The sequence below is a fragment of the Adiantum capillus-veneris genome, chromosome 25 (genome assembly GCF_014529385.1).
Source record: "Adiantum capillus-veneris isolate H3 chromosome 25, ASM1452938v2, whole genome shotgun sequence".
In the NCBI taxonomy this organism is placed as follows: Eukaryota; Viridiplantae; Streptophyta; class Polypodiopsida; order Polypodiales; family Pteridaceae; genus Adiantum; species Adiantum capillus-veneris.
In genome coordinates, this window is record NC_140955.1 from 65,359,801 (window position 1) to 65,375,223 (window position 15,423).

Below are 15,423 nucleotides of genomic sequence, written 5' to 3' on the forward strand. Positions count from 1 at the left end.
GATAATTCAAACAAGGGCAAAGCAAAGTTAGAGGGGATCAATGTGCTAGAGTCTTCAAATGCTCCTATTGTAGACACTCTTCCAGCGGTTGTTATGCCACTTACCTCTGACATATTGGTCTCCACAGCAAATCTACTTGTCAAGGCTCTTGTTTACAGAAGATGTGCAGTATGCACAAAATTGGATAGTAGATTTTGGTGTGAGTTTCCATGTGACACCACATAGAGAGTGGTTCTCTACTTATTCTCACTCTTGTGGCAAAGTGAGACTTGGTGATGCTTATGAACTAGACATTGAGGGTGTCGGAAACGTCAAATTGCATCTAAGGAATGGCACACACTTTACTTTATGTAATGTCAGACATGTGTCCAAGTTTACTAAAAGCTTGATTTCCGTTGGTGGTCAGCTTGATGATTTGGGCTACAACACCACATTTGGCAATGGTTCATGGATAGTACACAAAGGTAATCTTGTTGTACTTAGAGGTCAGGAGCATGGTATCTTGTATTCCATGCATGTGGTAGATGTTGGTCATGATTACATATCTATAGGCGAGCTGTCGTCTACTGAGTTGTGGCATTGCCGGCTAGGTCATATTAGCCAAAAAGGAATGAGAACTCTGAATCGTTTTGGCTACTTACCTGTCTTGTCTTATGTTGACTTTCCTATTTGTGAGCACTGTATCTATGGCAAACAGACTAGGTCCGTGCACTTACCATTGGGTCAAAAGCGAGCTGAACCTCTAGATTTAGTGCATAGTGATGTTTGTGGTCCTATGTCAACCAAACCTCTAGGGGGCGGCAGCTATTTTGTGACATTCATAGATGACTCTACTCGAAAGGTGTGGGCATATTCTTTGAAACATAGGGATCAAGTTCTTCCTATGTTCCAAAATTTTTTAGTACTTGTTGAGAATCAGTCTGGCAAAAAACTCAAGAGGTTGCGGACTGACAATGGTGGAGAGTATGTCGCCAAGGATTTTGACAATTTCTGTGCTAAAAGGGGGATTAAAAGGCAGTTTATTGCACCATACACACCATCTCAAAATGGAGTTGCTGAGCGCATGAATTGTACGATTCAGGAAAGAGTCACAACCATGCTTTCTAGGGCAAATCTCACACAAGGCTTTTGGGCAGAAGCCGTCTTAACTGCAGTGCACATTATAAATCATTCGCCTAGTACGCCATTGAATTATGAGATTCCAAAAGAATTATGGTCTAAACGTAAACCCCACTATGACAATCTACGTGTTTTTGGTTGTGAAGCTTATGCTCACGTGCCTAAACAACTTTGACAGAAGTTAGAGCCAAAGTCACACAAATGTATTTTCATTGGTATGGTGCAAATGGAGAGATGGGATATCGTCTCTCCCACCCGGAATCTCGTCGAGTCATCCGTAGTTCAAATCTAATCTTCAATGGGTCGAAGATGCATAAACAACCTATCAAGAAAATAGAGATTCGGAGAGTCACTTTTGAGGATGTTGTCTTAGAGACAATGAAATCAACTCAGCGGGCTAGTGATGTACCTTCCACTAGCAATGCTCCAGAGGGAGCGGATAGCAATGGTCAAGGAGTGAGATGGACTACTAGAGTCTCTCATCCACCTGCACATTTCGAGCCAGGTCTTGATTAGATCATGTTGACCGATTGCGGTGAGCCAAGCTGCTACCAAGAAGACATGATGGCGGATGATGTGGTGAAGTGGGAGCAGGCTATGCAATCTGAGTATAACTCGATTTTGGTTAATGACACTTGGGACTTGGTAGAACTACCAAATGATGCGAAAGCCTTACCTTGCAAATGGGTTTACAAGAAGAAATTTACCTCAGGTGATCCAAATCCAAAGTAAAAGGCTAGACTTGTAGCCAAAGGGTTCAAACAGCAAAAGGGAGTCGATTTTGATGAAATCTTCTCGCCTGTGGTCAAGATGACAACGCTTAGAACAGTACTTGGTCTTGTAGCAATTGAGGACATGGAACTTGTCCAAATGGATGTGAAGACAGCATTTCTTCACGGGGATCTCAATGAGGATGTTTACATGAAGCAGCCTGAAGGGTTTATTCAAGAGAACGCATCTCGTGAGGAGCTAGTATGTAAGCTCAAAAAGGCACTTTATGGCTTAAAGTAGGGTTCAAGGCAATGGTATCATAAATTTGATGCATGTATGAGGTCTCAAGGATATAAAAGAAGCAAAGAGGATCACTGCTTGTACACAAGAAAGCTAGATGATGGCTCGATGATCATTCTAGTTTTGTATGTTGATGGCATGCTTATAGCTGGGAAATCCATTGCGAAAATTGCCAAGTTGAAGAAAACACTTAGCAATAATTTTGCAATGAAAGATTTGGGGGATGCTACACACTTTCTTGGCATGCAAATCAGAAGAGATCGCAAATGTCGTATTCGTGAGTTATCTCAGGAAACATGCATTAAGAAAGTTTTGCAGCGTTTCAATATGCAGGGGGGGAAAGCATTGAGTACCCCAATGCTTTCCCCCCCTGCATTGAGTACCCCAATGCAGGCATTCTTGAAACTCAGCAAGGAAGATGTACCCAAATCTCATGCTGAGCGAGATGAAATGGCTAAGGTACCATATTCTTCGACAGTGGGTAGTCTCATGTATACTATGGTGGCCACAAGACCAAACATTGCTTTTGCAGTGGGAGTGGTGAGCCAATATATGGCAAATCCTGGCAGCAAGCATTAGGAAGCAGTGAAGCACATTCTTACATACCTCAAAGGTACAGTCGACAGATGTTTACGTTTAGGAATAGTGATGCATCCATCGTGGGTTATGCGGATGCAGACTATGGGCGTTGTGTTGACATTAGAAGATCAACGTGTGGCTATGTCTTCATATTTGTTGGAGCAACAGTATCTTGGAGGTCATGTCTTCAAGATTGTACGTCGTCTTCCACTACGGAAGAAGAGTACATTGCATTGTCGGATGCAAGTAAAGAGGCTGTATGGTTATCTCGCTTGGTCAGAAAACTTGGCATTCATGAGACTCTAGTGATATATTTTAATAGTCAGAGTGCTCTTGCATTGGCAAGGAATCCCGTGTTTCACTCCAAATCGAAACACATTGAAGTCAGGTATCATCTCGTGAGAGATTTCTTGGCCAAAAATATCATTGATTTGGTCAATGTACACACAAACGACAACCCAGCAGATGCTTTGGCAAAAAGGCCTAGCTTTGCAGCGGTTTACACATTGCAATGAGTTCATGGGTATAGGTTGAAGCCACTAGATTGCTTCATGGTTGTACATACCAAGTCACTTGGGCTGCGTTGGCCTTCAAGTGGGAGTTTGTTGGGATTCAGGCCAACTGGCCGGACATCCCACTTACTACTAACCCATCTACTAACTTAACCATGTATACACTTATTCTTTAATACAACAGAATAAGGAGCTGCAACAGGATAACGTTGCTATGCACTCCACCCAAAGCAGATCTCTCTCTCTCTCTCTCTCTCTCTCTCTCTCTCTCTCTCTCTCTCTCTCTCTCTCTCTCTCTCTCTCGCACTTGCACTCGCACACGCTTTCCGCGGCACCTTCATGAAGAAGAGCTTGTATGGTTTAAAGCAAGTATCAAGACAATGGTACTTGAAGTTTGATCGATGGATGTTGGATCATGGATTCACAAGATGCAACTTGGGTCACTACGTCTACACGAAGAATTTGGGATATGGGAAGTTCATCATCCTAATGTTGTATGTTGATGACATGTTGATTGCAAGTGCTAACATGCAGGACATCAAAGACCTAAAAGAGGAGCTGTCTCAATCTTTTTCAATGAAAGATTTAGGTGCTGCAAAGAGGATACTTGGTATGAAAATATCAAGGGACAGGACGAAGAAGACAATGAAGCTATCTCAAGAAGATTACATCAAGAAGGTATCAGAGAGGTTTGCAATGCAAAATGCAAAAACATTTTCTACACCTTTGGCTAGTCACTTTAAACTAACCAAGGATATGTGTCCAAAGACACAAGAGGAGATAGCCTATACGTCTAAAGTTCCATATGCTACAGCGGTAGTTTCTCTAATGTATGCTATGGTCTGGACAAGAAGGCCAGATATTGCACATGCACTGGGAGTTGTAAGTAGGTTCATGGACAACCCAGGTAAAGAGCATTAGCAAGCTGTGAAGTGGATACTTAGGTATCTAAAAGGGACAACAACAAATGCTTTCTATTTTGGAGGAGCTGATATTTTTCTAGAAGGGTATGCTAATGGAGATATGGCAGGTGACAAAGATACTCGAAGGAGCACTACTCGCTATGTCTTCACGATTGGAGGCACAACAATAAGCTAGGCTTCAAAGCTGCAGAAAGTGGTCTCACTTTCTACCACGGAAGCAGAGTACGTAGCAATGACGGAGGCAAACAAAGAAATTATGTGGCTTCACAGATTCTTAGAAGAGCTTGGATTCAAACAAGACAATTGTGTCTTATACAGTGATAGCCAAAGCGCTATCCATCTTGCGAAGAACTCAGCCTTTCATTCAAGGATAAAGCACATTGAGGTGAGATATCACTTCATATGCACTCTTTTGGAAGACGGATAGCTACAGCTAGGAAAGGTGCACACAAGTGAAAATCCTGTAGACATGTTTCCAAAGGTGGTCAACAAGGAGAAGTTGAGCTTTTTCTCATCTTCATTTGGCATTCAAGGATAAGAAGCCAGGATGGAAAGTAGTCACAGGTTTGGTTTGGAGATCAGTCTCCAAGTGGGAGATTGTTAAGTATGGAACTTGATTTACCCCTTGTAATTTTTTGTGTTAAAAACGCACATTTGTAAGGTCCCCATTATGAGGAGAAGCCATCATGTGTGAAGAAAAATAACTCGCCGGAAAATAAAATCACTCGCCGGACACCAAAATTTTCACGCCCAGTCTCGAGCCTAAAGCTCTACAATATCATGTTCCCTTGATTCTATGGGGGGGGGAGGGGGGTGCAAATAACTACGTTAGGGTTCCTTTGTTAAGTATGGAGCCTAATTTACCCCTTGTAATTTTTTATGTAAAAAACACACATTTGTAAGGCCCCCATTATGAGGAGAAGCCATCGTGCGTGAAGAAAAATAACTCACAGGAAACCAAAATTTTCACCGCCGGAATATTCGTTTTGCCAGAATATTATGGTCGGACGGCGACCGGAAAGTGGTCTGAAAATGACCGGTTGATTGGCCGGTTGGCCGGTGGTCGGTGGCGGAATTCAGTGACTGGTGGCCGAATTCAAAAGCGGACTTGTCTTCTCAAGGGCGGCCACATATGGGCAGATTGGAGGGTCCGATTTGGACTTATCTACACAAGGGCGGCTGCACATGGCTGCCTCTCATGAGAGAGGGTAGCCCTTTTGGCCTATAAAAGGAGGCCATTTCTACACATATTTCATAGTGTGAAGTTGATGCAACAAGGTGGGTGTGAGGTGGTGAGAGTGAAGCAAGGCGGGTGCTCCAAAAGGGTATAGCCCCTTCGTAACTTACTTCTTGTTTTGAAGTACTAAAGCCATTGAGTGGCTGCTTTCCTGTGGATGTAGCCCACATTAGGTGAACCACGTATATTGTATGTACTCTCTCTCTCTCTCTCTCTCTCTCTCTCTCTCTCTCTCTCTCTCTCTCTCTCTCTCTCTCTCTACTCTATAATCTCTTGTGTGTGAAATCTATCTCTCTCCATTAAGTAATCTACTCAAATCTCTATTTAGCTACGTCATATTTTCTAACATCCTTATGTTGTTTGATTGTGTCCAATAAAGGTTGGTGCCTCTTCCCACTGATGTGCCTCCTAGAGGTATTCCTCGTGTTTTCTAGTGTGTACAAGAAGGTGTTGCCATTGTTAGTATTTTTGACTTCATGGAATCTTTTTCTCGTTCACTCTTTGTATCGAGTGCGATCATCAACACGAACAAGTGTTTCTTATCCATTTGCATTGCCCCTTGTCTTTGTTTTTGCATCCATTTTGTGTGCTTTAAATATGATTGATAGCACAATATTCAGTACATTTGCTTAGATTAAACATTAGATCCTATATAATTTTTTGTCATAACCCCTTCTCTAGGTTAAAAAATCAAGGAGTCTGACTAAGCTAGTTTGACCAACTTAGGCGTTGGAGATCTTCTCTTAATACCATGGGGAATGCCTTCCTAATAATCAATGGTTACTTTAAGCTATTAATCCGATTTAAGCAACATTGTATGCAATGTACTAGGGCTTTCTAGTGGTCTTAGTCCCTATTGACCTTTAGCTTAAGTATTATAAAGGGAGTTTACTAGTGTGATGAGCTTGGGGAGGGTAACAATGTTATATGACCCCCCAAAGTCACAAAATTAAAATGCTAAAAACCAACAAACAAAAAAATCAAAAGTGCCACAATGTAAAATCTTAAGCTCGAAGAAAAATTCCAGCTTGATTTGGTACTTCACTCACATGTATCGCCTATGGTACAAGAGCCCTAGAGGTTCCCAGTGTGGGTGATTTTCCTAAGAAAAAAACCCAAGGCATACAAAATGAGCACACACATCAAAATTGAATCAATGTGAAAAGACTTTGGGGGGTGAAAAGGAAATAAGTCAGGCAATGATTTCATGAGCAATTCCTTTTATCGTAGCTTAACTACAAGTTCTTCTAGGTATAGCCTCTAGGTAGCCCTCAACCATGAAATACTTGGCTCTTGCGATTAAACAGCTTAATTGATCAGAGAAAATTGAGAAGCTTGCACATGGTATTAATAGTTGACCTCTAGTGCCTTTTGATCATTAAATTAGCGACCCCAAACTTGTTTAGTTTTTTACCTTTACAATTGTTTATGTGTTTGATTATATTACAATTTAATGTTTACTGCAGACAAATTGTTTAATATTCTGTTACTAATCGTTTTGTGTGCCTACAATTGCATATGCTTTTTAATTGTATATGAGAATGCAGTTACTATGCCAATTTTGGTTGATATATTAGTTATTGGAGAAGGCTAAGGACATTCAATCTCGGATGATCTTCCACCTTGACGAACGAGCTTCATCTCAATAGCTTCCAAGGATGGAATCTATATCAGGAATGGGGGCACATTAACCCTCATGGACACCCTATCACCTTTGACAGACGCATATTATTTATTTGATACAGTCATGGGCCGGGCTTAGTCCAATAGGTGTGTAGGTGATTTCCGATGAGAGACGCACCACTTATCTTATTTTTACATTAGTTTTGCAACGACCGGCCACTGTGGGCGCCCATGTGTGAATTGGTCAAACTCTTATAAAAGGTCCATTTGACCTAAAAATCCTCATTCTAGAAGGTGTAAGCAAAGAAGTGCTCTTGCTCCATCTCTGTCTCCTTCTCCTTCGTGTGCTCACGTATGTATGTGTATGTGTGTATGCTTGAGAGAGAGAAAGAGAGAGAGTATGCGTGATCGAGCATTGCGGCGGCATTGGCGACGATTGAGCGCAGCATTGACGGCGACTCCTTCTTCCTTGCAACACAGGATCCTTCACGAGACAGAAGCATTGAGCGGTGAGTGACACACCATTGTTTCTTTGAGCTTGCTAGGACTCTCTAGTTGTGTGCTTGCAGCCTTTTGAGGCTCGCACACAGTACAGAGGCAAGTTCCCAGCCTTCAATACGTACGGCAAAGCATACAAAGTGTTAAGTGGGAATTGACTAAGGTTGTCAATCATGGATGAGTGGACCTGATTAGTAAGGTAACTATCCATCCCCGTGTGCTAAAAATGTTTAGAAAACTTCTTCACTTGGAAGAGGAGTCCACTAGCGGTTGTGCCCTCACATCTGTTAGAGAAAAAAAAAATGTTGGTTGACAATACCTTAGCCCAATTTGTGGAAGTTATAGGGTTGAAAGAGTTTTGGACTTTTAAGATGTTGTCCCATTTCCGCTTTGAGATAGGACTAGGTCTTCTTCTAGGGCTATAGACCCAAGCCATTGTCAATGGTAAAGGTCTATTCCCTGGATTTATCTTGTTTAGAGACTCTGATTTTTATTAGGCCTAGACACCTGTCAAGGACCCCATCTCGACTTTGGTGAGGACGGGTTGGGGACCTCACATCACAATTACGTCCTTTGAGAGTGGAAGACCACACAATAGACTTGATTTCAGGGAGTGCACCACCTTGTCAAGCACCATATTAAAATCAAATTGAACAAAGAGAAATTCAATAGCAAATCAAAGAATTATTAAATTGTGGTTTAATTAAACCAAGTAGTTCACCTTTTGGTGCACCAGTTCTCTTAGTCAAAAAGAAAAATGGTACTTATTATTTGTGCATTGACTATAGAGCACTTAATAAAATCATAAAAAAGAACTGTTTTTCTATTCTTTGTGTTGATGACTTACTTGATAAATTAAGTGGTGCATCTATTTTTAGTAAGATAGATCTTAAAGTTGGATATCATCAAGTACGTATGATGTTCATAAATTTACATTTTGAACACAATTTGGTCATTATAAATTCCTTGTGATGCCTTTTGGTTTGAGAAATGCACCTCCTACATTTCAAACATGATCGATTGGGTCTTTTTGAAGCATCAAGATTGTGTTGTGTTTTTCTTTGATGAAATTCTAGTTTTTAATAAGAATGAAAAAGACCATTATACACATTTGGATTTGGTTTTTAAATTGTTGCATGAAAACCAACTCTATTTGAATACCGAAAAAACCATATCCTTAAAAATTGAGATTAGATATTTAGGTCACATTATCTCTAGTGAAGGAATTTGTATGGACCCTAAGAAGACACAATGCGTCAACGAATGGCCTAGACTTCAATCTATTCATGAGATTTGTTCTTTTCTTGGTTTGTGTAGTTATTATAGAAAATTCATTCGAATTTTTTATACATGGATTTACCACTCACAAACCTTTTTAAAATGAACACATCTTTCACTTGGAATGACCAACATCAAAAACCTTTTGACACTCAAATATCAACTCACATATGCTCATGTCTTATAAATTCTTGATTTCAAAAGACGCTTCTTTTTTTGTTATGATTGATGCTAGTGGACGTGGTATTGGTGCTATATTATTATTAGATAATCATCCATTGCATATGAAAATGAAAAAATTGAAACCCAACGAGCTCAATTATAGCATTCATGACAAAGAATTTCTAGATTTTGTGCATGCTTTGAAATTGTGGAGACATTACTTAATGGGATTTGAATTCTTGATTAAAACTGATGAACAAAGCATTCGTCATTTGTTTTCACAATCAGCTATCTTTGATTGTCACATTAAGCATCATTCATTCAAAGTCTTCATCCAATCATTCAATATCAACCAAGGCATGAAAATAAGGTTGCACATGCACTAAGCTACATGCCATCAATTAATAACCTTTCTGATGTGTTTGTTGAAAATCTCTAAAACATGATTGATATGTATGCTCATGGCTCTGACTTTGCTAACATTTGTGCTTACTTTTGCAACCATACATCTTTTGTTTATGCACAATACTCTTTTCATGATGGGTATTTGTTCTTTGAAAAGTAATTGTGTGTAACAATTACATTTCATCGACTTGTCCTTAAAGAGTTCCATGAACCACCTTATATAGGCCACCATGGGATTTCCATAACTATTCACATAGTAGATTCTACTATTCACATAGTAGAATCTCAAATTTATTGGCCCTCGCTTCAAAAAGATATTGTTACATATGTTTCACAATGTTTTTTTTTTTCAAAGAATCAAACATCATCATGGTAATCAATATGGTTTGTTGATGCCTTTATCTATTCTTGACTCTCCTTGGCAACATATTTCTATGGGTTTTATTACTAGATTGCCACTCACTTATGCACAAAACAATATGATTTGGACCATTGTAGATAGATTTAGCAAGTAGGTTTACCTTTTTACCTTGTAATAAGACCCTCTTAGCTACGCAAGCGGCTCTATTGTTTCTTAAGCATATTTTTGTTCTATAAGGAATGCCTAAATCTATCATATTTTTATTGCAAGGAATGCCTAAATCTATCATATCTGATCGAAATAGACATTTTTGCAATGACTTTTGGACACTTTTCACAAATTTAGGCACTTTGATAGACTTCACTTATGCATTTCATTCGGAATCTAATGGAGAAATAAAAGCAATAAATAGCACCATTCTAGATATTTTACAAACATACACTCATGAGAGGCTGAGAACTTGGGACACATATATTCACTTGCTTGAATTTGCATATAAAAACACTCCTCATTCATCGACAAGAAAATCCTCATTTCAAATTGTAGATGGGTACTCATTGCCTACTCCTTTGTCTCACATTTCTCATGAGGTACCACATGCTGATGATGTTGCTCAACAATACACCCATATCTTAGAGTGAGAAAAACAAGAAATTTACAAAGCACAACATACATACATGAAACAAGAAAATAAAATAATACAAAGCATGGAATTCAAAGAAGGAGATTTTGTTATGCTTCACATCGAAAAGAGACGTCTTAAGAGTGTAGAGAGCAATCCTATTGTCAAGCTAGCACCATGGCATTATGGTCCATTTAAAATCAATAATCATATTAATGCTAATTCGTTTTGATTAGCTCTTCCTGACTCTTGGAAAATTCACAACACATTTCACATGAGCCTTCTTCGTCCTTTCAAAAGTTCTCTACCATCACTCCCTATCATTGATGATCCACCTGTTCTTGAAATCCTTGTATCTAAGACCTTCATAGACCATCACAACAACTTGATACGCAGTGAAATGTTGCATTGCATGTATTTGCTTAAGTATAAGAATCATGGCCTTGAAAGCGTGAAGTGGATGTCAGAGAGGTTTTTTTGCTCTCATCCTAGTATTCTAGAAGCATATCAAACTTCTAGAAGTTGAAAGTTTTTATTCCTTACCTGAGGTTTGCTCTTTGGCTAATGACTGTGGTATTTCATACTTGAGGCTCTCTCTTTGACAGTTCATTCAATGGTAATTTGATGCTGAGGTTTGCGTTTTGACTATGAATCTGTGGTATTTGATACCTACGGTTCACCCTTTGGCACCTATTTAGTGCATCATTTAGAGCAATACATGACCAAAGCTTTTCCCTTTGAACAATATAAAAGGTGATTGCTTTTCACTATTGTCATGCTCTTTTGTCTTTGTTAGAGGGCCTGCTAACAAAGATCTCTTTTAGTTTCATAGATATTTGGATATGTGGATTGCACTTACCTTTTTGGTTTCCTCTTCTTAGGATATTATGATGAGCAGTCAAAAGTTCCATTTTAGTAGTTTACTTGATTTGACATGGGTAGAAGCATGTTAACGTGTCACTGAATATGTTGTCCCGAACAGTGCTAGTTACTTGTGCTTGTTAGCATATACTGAAAACGGATGGGCAAGTCCTTTGAATTTCAAATGTTCCATAAAAAAAATATTTTCCCTCCTCATGTGCTTCTGTTTTCACTTACTAAAGACAACGTGGGGACTCTCTCTCTCTCTCTCTCTCTCTCTCTCTCTCTCTCTCTCTCTCTCTCTCTCTCTCGTTTGTTCCTTGCACCGGGAATCTGCCTGACAGATGAGTTGTCAAAGTTGAGCTCATTCTCTTGTTCTGACATAGACGTACAAAAATGGAGAACCAGTAGCCAACATTATTGCCACTAGCTCCAATGCTAGAAATGGAGTTGTACTGTAATGTGATGGTAAGAAAATCTTATGTGTAGCCCACCCACTCCAAATGAATCATTGGTTTTTTTTTTCACATCTATAATTTTTTGAGGGTATTTGTTCATAGTATATGTGTATTACAACATCAAGTGTTGACAACTATACATTTAAGTGATTTAAAGTAAGCCTAACATATTATGCACGTCTACAATTCTTAGGAAAAAGCAGAAGAGAGCCACTACAGGCAATGAATTACAACTCCCAAGATCCAACTATTTCTGTAATCAAGGAATATGAGAGAGTAAGAAAGAGGAAACAACGGGAGCAGAAACAAATGAAATTTGAGCGACAACATCATGCCCTGAACGATGAGGAGAAAAAGAAAACCTCTTCCAAGATTGTGAGAGCTTTCAAGAGTAGGACTGAAGGTTTTAGTACAGAAGCAAAGTAGGAAATTTGGAATCTTGTTGCTCAACATCCGCATGTTCGGGCGATCCATGATGAGTATTTTGAGGAGGAGAAGGCTGTACAAACCGGAATAGTCTACAATGTCCGCAGCACACTGGCTACCATCAAGTAGCCAGGTTCCAATGAGGAGTTCTTTTTGAAGAATGCAGCATTGTAGATGATGTTGAATTCAAAGGAAAACATGCCTATTGCAAAAATTGCCTGGGTCCTAAATGTCAATCGTTGCACCTTGCACAAGGTGAGATCACGACAGGCGAAGCCTGATGTTGATGGTCGATTGTTTTCATTGGTTGCATGTCACAAGCAACATCGTCATAGCCCTATCATAGATGAAATTAAGGAATTGGTCTACACATTTTGGAAAGTGGAGGCTCGCGTTTCACTGAACAAGAAGGATGTTTGTTGAAAGAGGATGGGAGGAAAAGGTACATAGAACACCATGTGCACCTCCTAGACGAGCCTCGGGTGATCAATCAAATACTTGTACCATAACTTATGCACTTTATGCATTGCATCTCTAGTGCTTAGTAACTTGTATATGTTGATCAATAGCATACTGATCTGTAGACTTTTGCTAATTAGCATATGGATTGTGTTAGTTAGCATATTGACTATGCTAGTTAGCATATGCTAGTTAGCATATGCTAGTTAGCATATGCTAGTTAGCATATGCTAGTTAGCATATAGAGTATGCTAGTTAGCATGTCTTGGGTTCTAAATAGCATACAGAGCAAGTTGATTAACACAATATGTATGCTAATTAACATACATGGTATGCTAGTTAACATACCTAGTATGCTAGCTACATACCTAGTATGCTCAATCGCATGATAAGTACATTGTCTAATAGAAAGTGATTATGATAGTTAGCATATGGAGTTTGCTAGGTAGCATATGGAGTATGCTAGTTAGCAGACCTTCAGTTATAAATAGCATACAGAGTTAGTTGGTCAACACAAAAGGTATGCAAGTTAGCACCACTTATGCTAGTTAACACCTAGTATGCTCACTAGCATGATGGGTATGCTATTGAAGACAAGGCTTATGCTAGTTAGAACTAGAAGTTGCGTTGGGTATGCTAGTTAGCATGCCTTGTGTTCTACCTAGCATATAAAGTTAGCTAGTCAGCACAAGATGTATGCTAATTAACATCATTTATGCTAGTTAGCACCTAGTATGCTCAATAGCATGATGGGTGTCCTAATGTGTGTACTAGTTAGCATAGTGAGTATGATAGTTAGCATATGGGAGTATGCTAGTTAGCATATAGACTATGCTAGTTAGCATATAGACTATGCTAGTTAGCATATGGACTATGCTAGTTAGTATATGGAGTATGCTAGCTAGCATGCCTTGGGTTCTAAATAGCATACAAAGCTAGTTGGTTAACACAATATGTATGCTAATTAACATACCTGGTATGCTAGTTCACATACCTAGTATGCTAGTTACATGCCTATTATGCTCAATTGCATGATAAGTACGCTATCTAACAGAAAGTGATTATGCTAGTTAGCACATGGAGTTTGCTAGGTAGCATATGGAGTATGCTAGTTAGCAGGCCTTGAGTTCTAAATAGCATACAGAGTTAGTTGGTCAATACCAAAAGTATGCAAGTTAACACCACTTATGCTAGTTAGCAACTAGTATGCTCACTAGCATGATGGGTATGTTATTTAAGACAAGGTTTATGCTAGTTAGAACTAGCAATTGGGGTGGGTATGCTAGTTAGCATATGGACTATGCTAGTTAGCATGCCTTGTGTTCTACCTAGCATACAGAGTTAGCTAGTCAGCACAAGATGTATGCTAATTAACATAATTTCTGCTAGGTAACATCTAGTATGCTCAACAGCATGATGGGCGTCCTAATGAGTATGCTAGATAGCATATGCTCTGTGCTAGTTAGCATGCCTTGTGCTCTACCTAGCATACAAAGTTACCTGGTAAACACAAGGTATATGCTAACTAAAACTCTTTATACTAGTTAACATACGTTGTTGCATGCACATTAGGATGTTGATTGTGCTATTTAACACTATGATTTGTTTCATCATGAAATTGTTGGATGTCCTAGTTAGCAATCTGAATATTGATCATCATTTGGATGTTGCAGGTTGAGCTCTTTTGTAGATTCAAGGAAAAACATCCAGATCGGAAGATTGGCATGAGAATGTTTGAGATGTTGAAGCCATTTTTTTGTAGGCGGCTGAAGGATAGATACACATGCTAGTGCGAATACCATGTGCAAATGTCTTTTTTGAAGGACACACTCAACCGCATGCGCTCTCATGCTTTTGGGCTGCATAGAGCAGATTGTGAATGTATATGCAGTATATGTTCCCCAGGTGAGAACATTAGCAAGGGTTGCTTGGCTTCACATCACACGTTCAAAGGCGTCATACATATGTAGGAGTCTGTTCTCTGTCCAAAGCCCGCAGATGCAGTTTTCCATAGAAGGGAATGACTGATGGGAGAGTGTTTGACATGTGGAGTGAATAGGTTGGAATTATGATGCTTGGAGACATCAAAGCCAACTAATAGTATTAATGTGAAAGTATTTTCATATGTACAAGCTCAAGACAAGCATTGAATAGTAACAAAAGAAAAGATCTTTTGCACAAAGAAATGCACTGCTGGAAGTTTCTTCAACTCTTGAAGACCAAGTTGGATCTCTTTATCACTCATAACTATGTGGCTTGATGGCAAGTACAACAATTCAAGGATTTCCTTCTTCAGTTTTCGGACGATGTCGTCGTGTCAATTGTTGATTTTGCAGAGAATTATGCCTTCAAGGAACAAAATGAGATTTAGTCAATGCATTGGCACTCTAGTCAAGTAACCATTTTTGTACACATAACATACTACCGTAGGGCATGGGAGGTAGTCAAAACCATCCCCTTCTTCATATCAGATGACAAGGTGCATGACACATTGTTCGTGCAACACTGCTTCATGCTACACGGTGACTAGTTACAACAAGAGGGTGTCACCCCTAAGCAACATTGGGTGTGTTCTGATGGTGCGGCCTCACAGTTCAAGAGAGCCATGCCTTTTTACTTCATCGCAAGATATGGTGGACTCACAGAGATGAGGATGAGCTGGTTCTTCTTTGGATCAGGGCACGGCAAGGGAGAGTATGATGGTGCAGGAGCAGTTGTGAAAAGAACTTTGACCCATGAACAGCTAAAACCTAATGGAGCTATTTTGTGGTGTGCAACTGATGTGGTTGCTTATTGCCAAGCCAACCTGTTGCAAGGAGCACCTTCACACTATCCTTCAAAAGAAAGGGAATGTGCCTGTGTGTTTTGGGAGGTTAAAGAGGGGGAAGT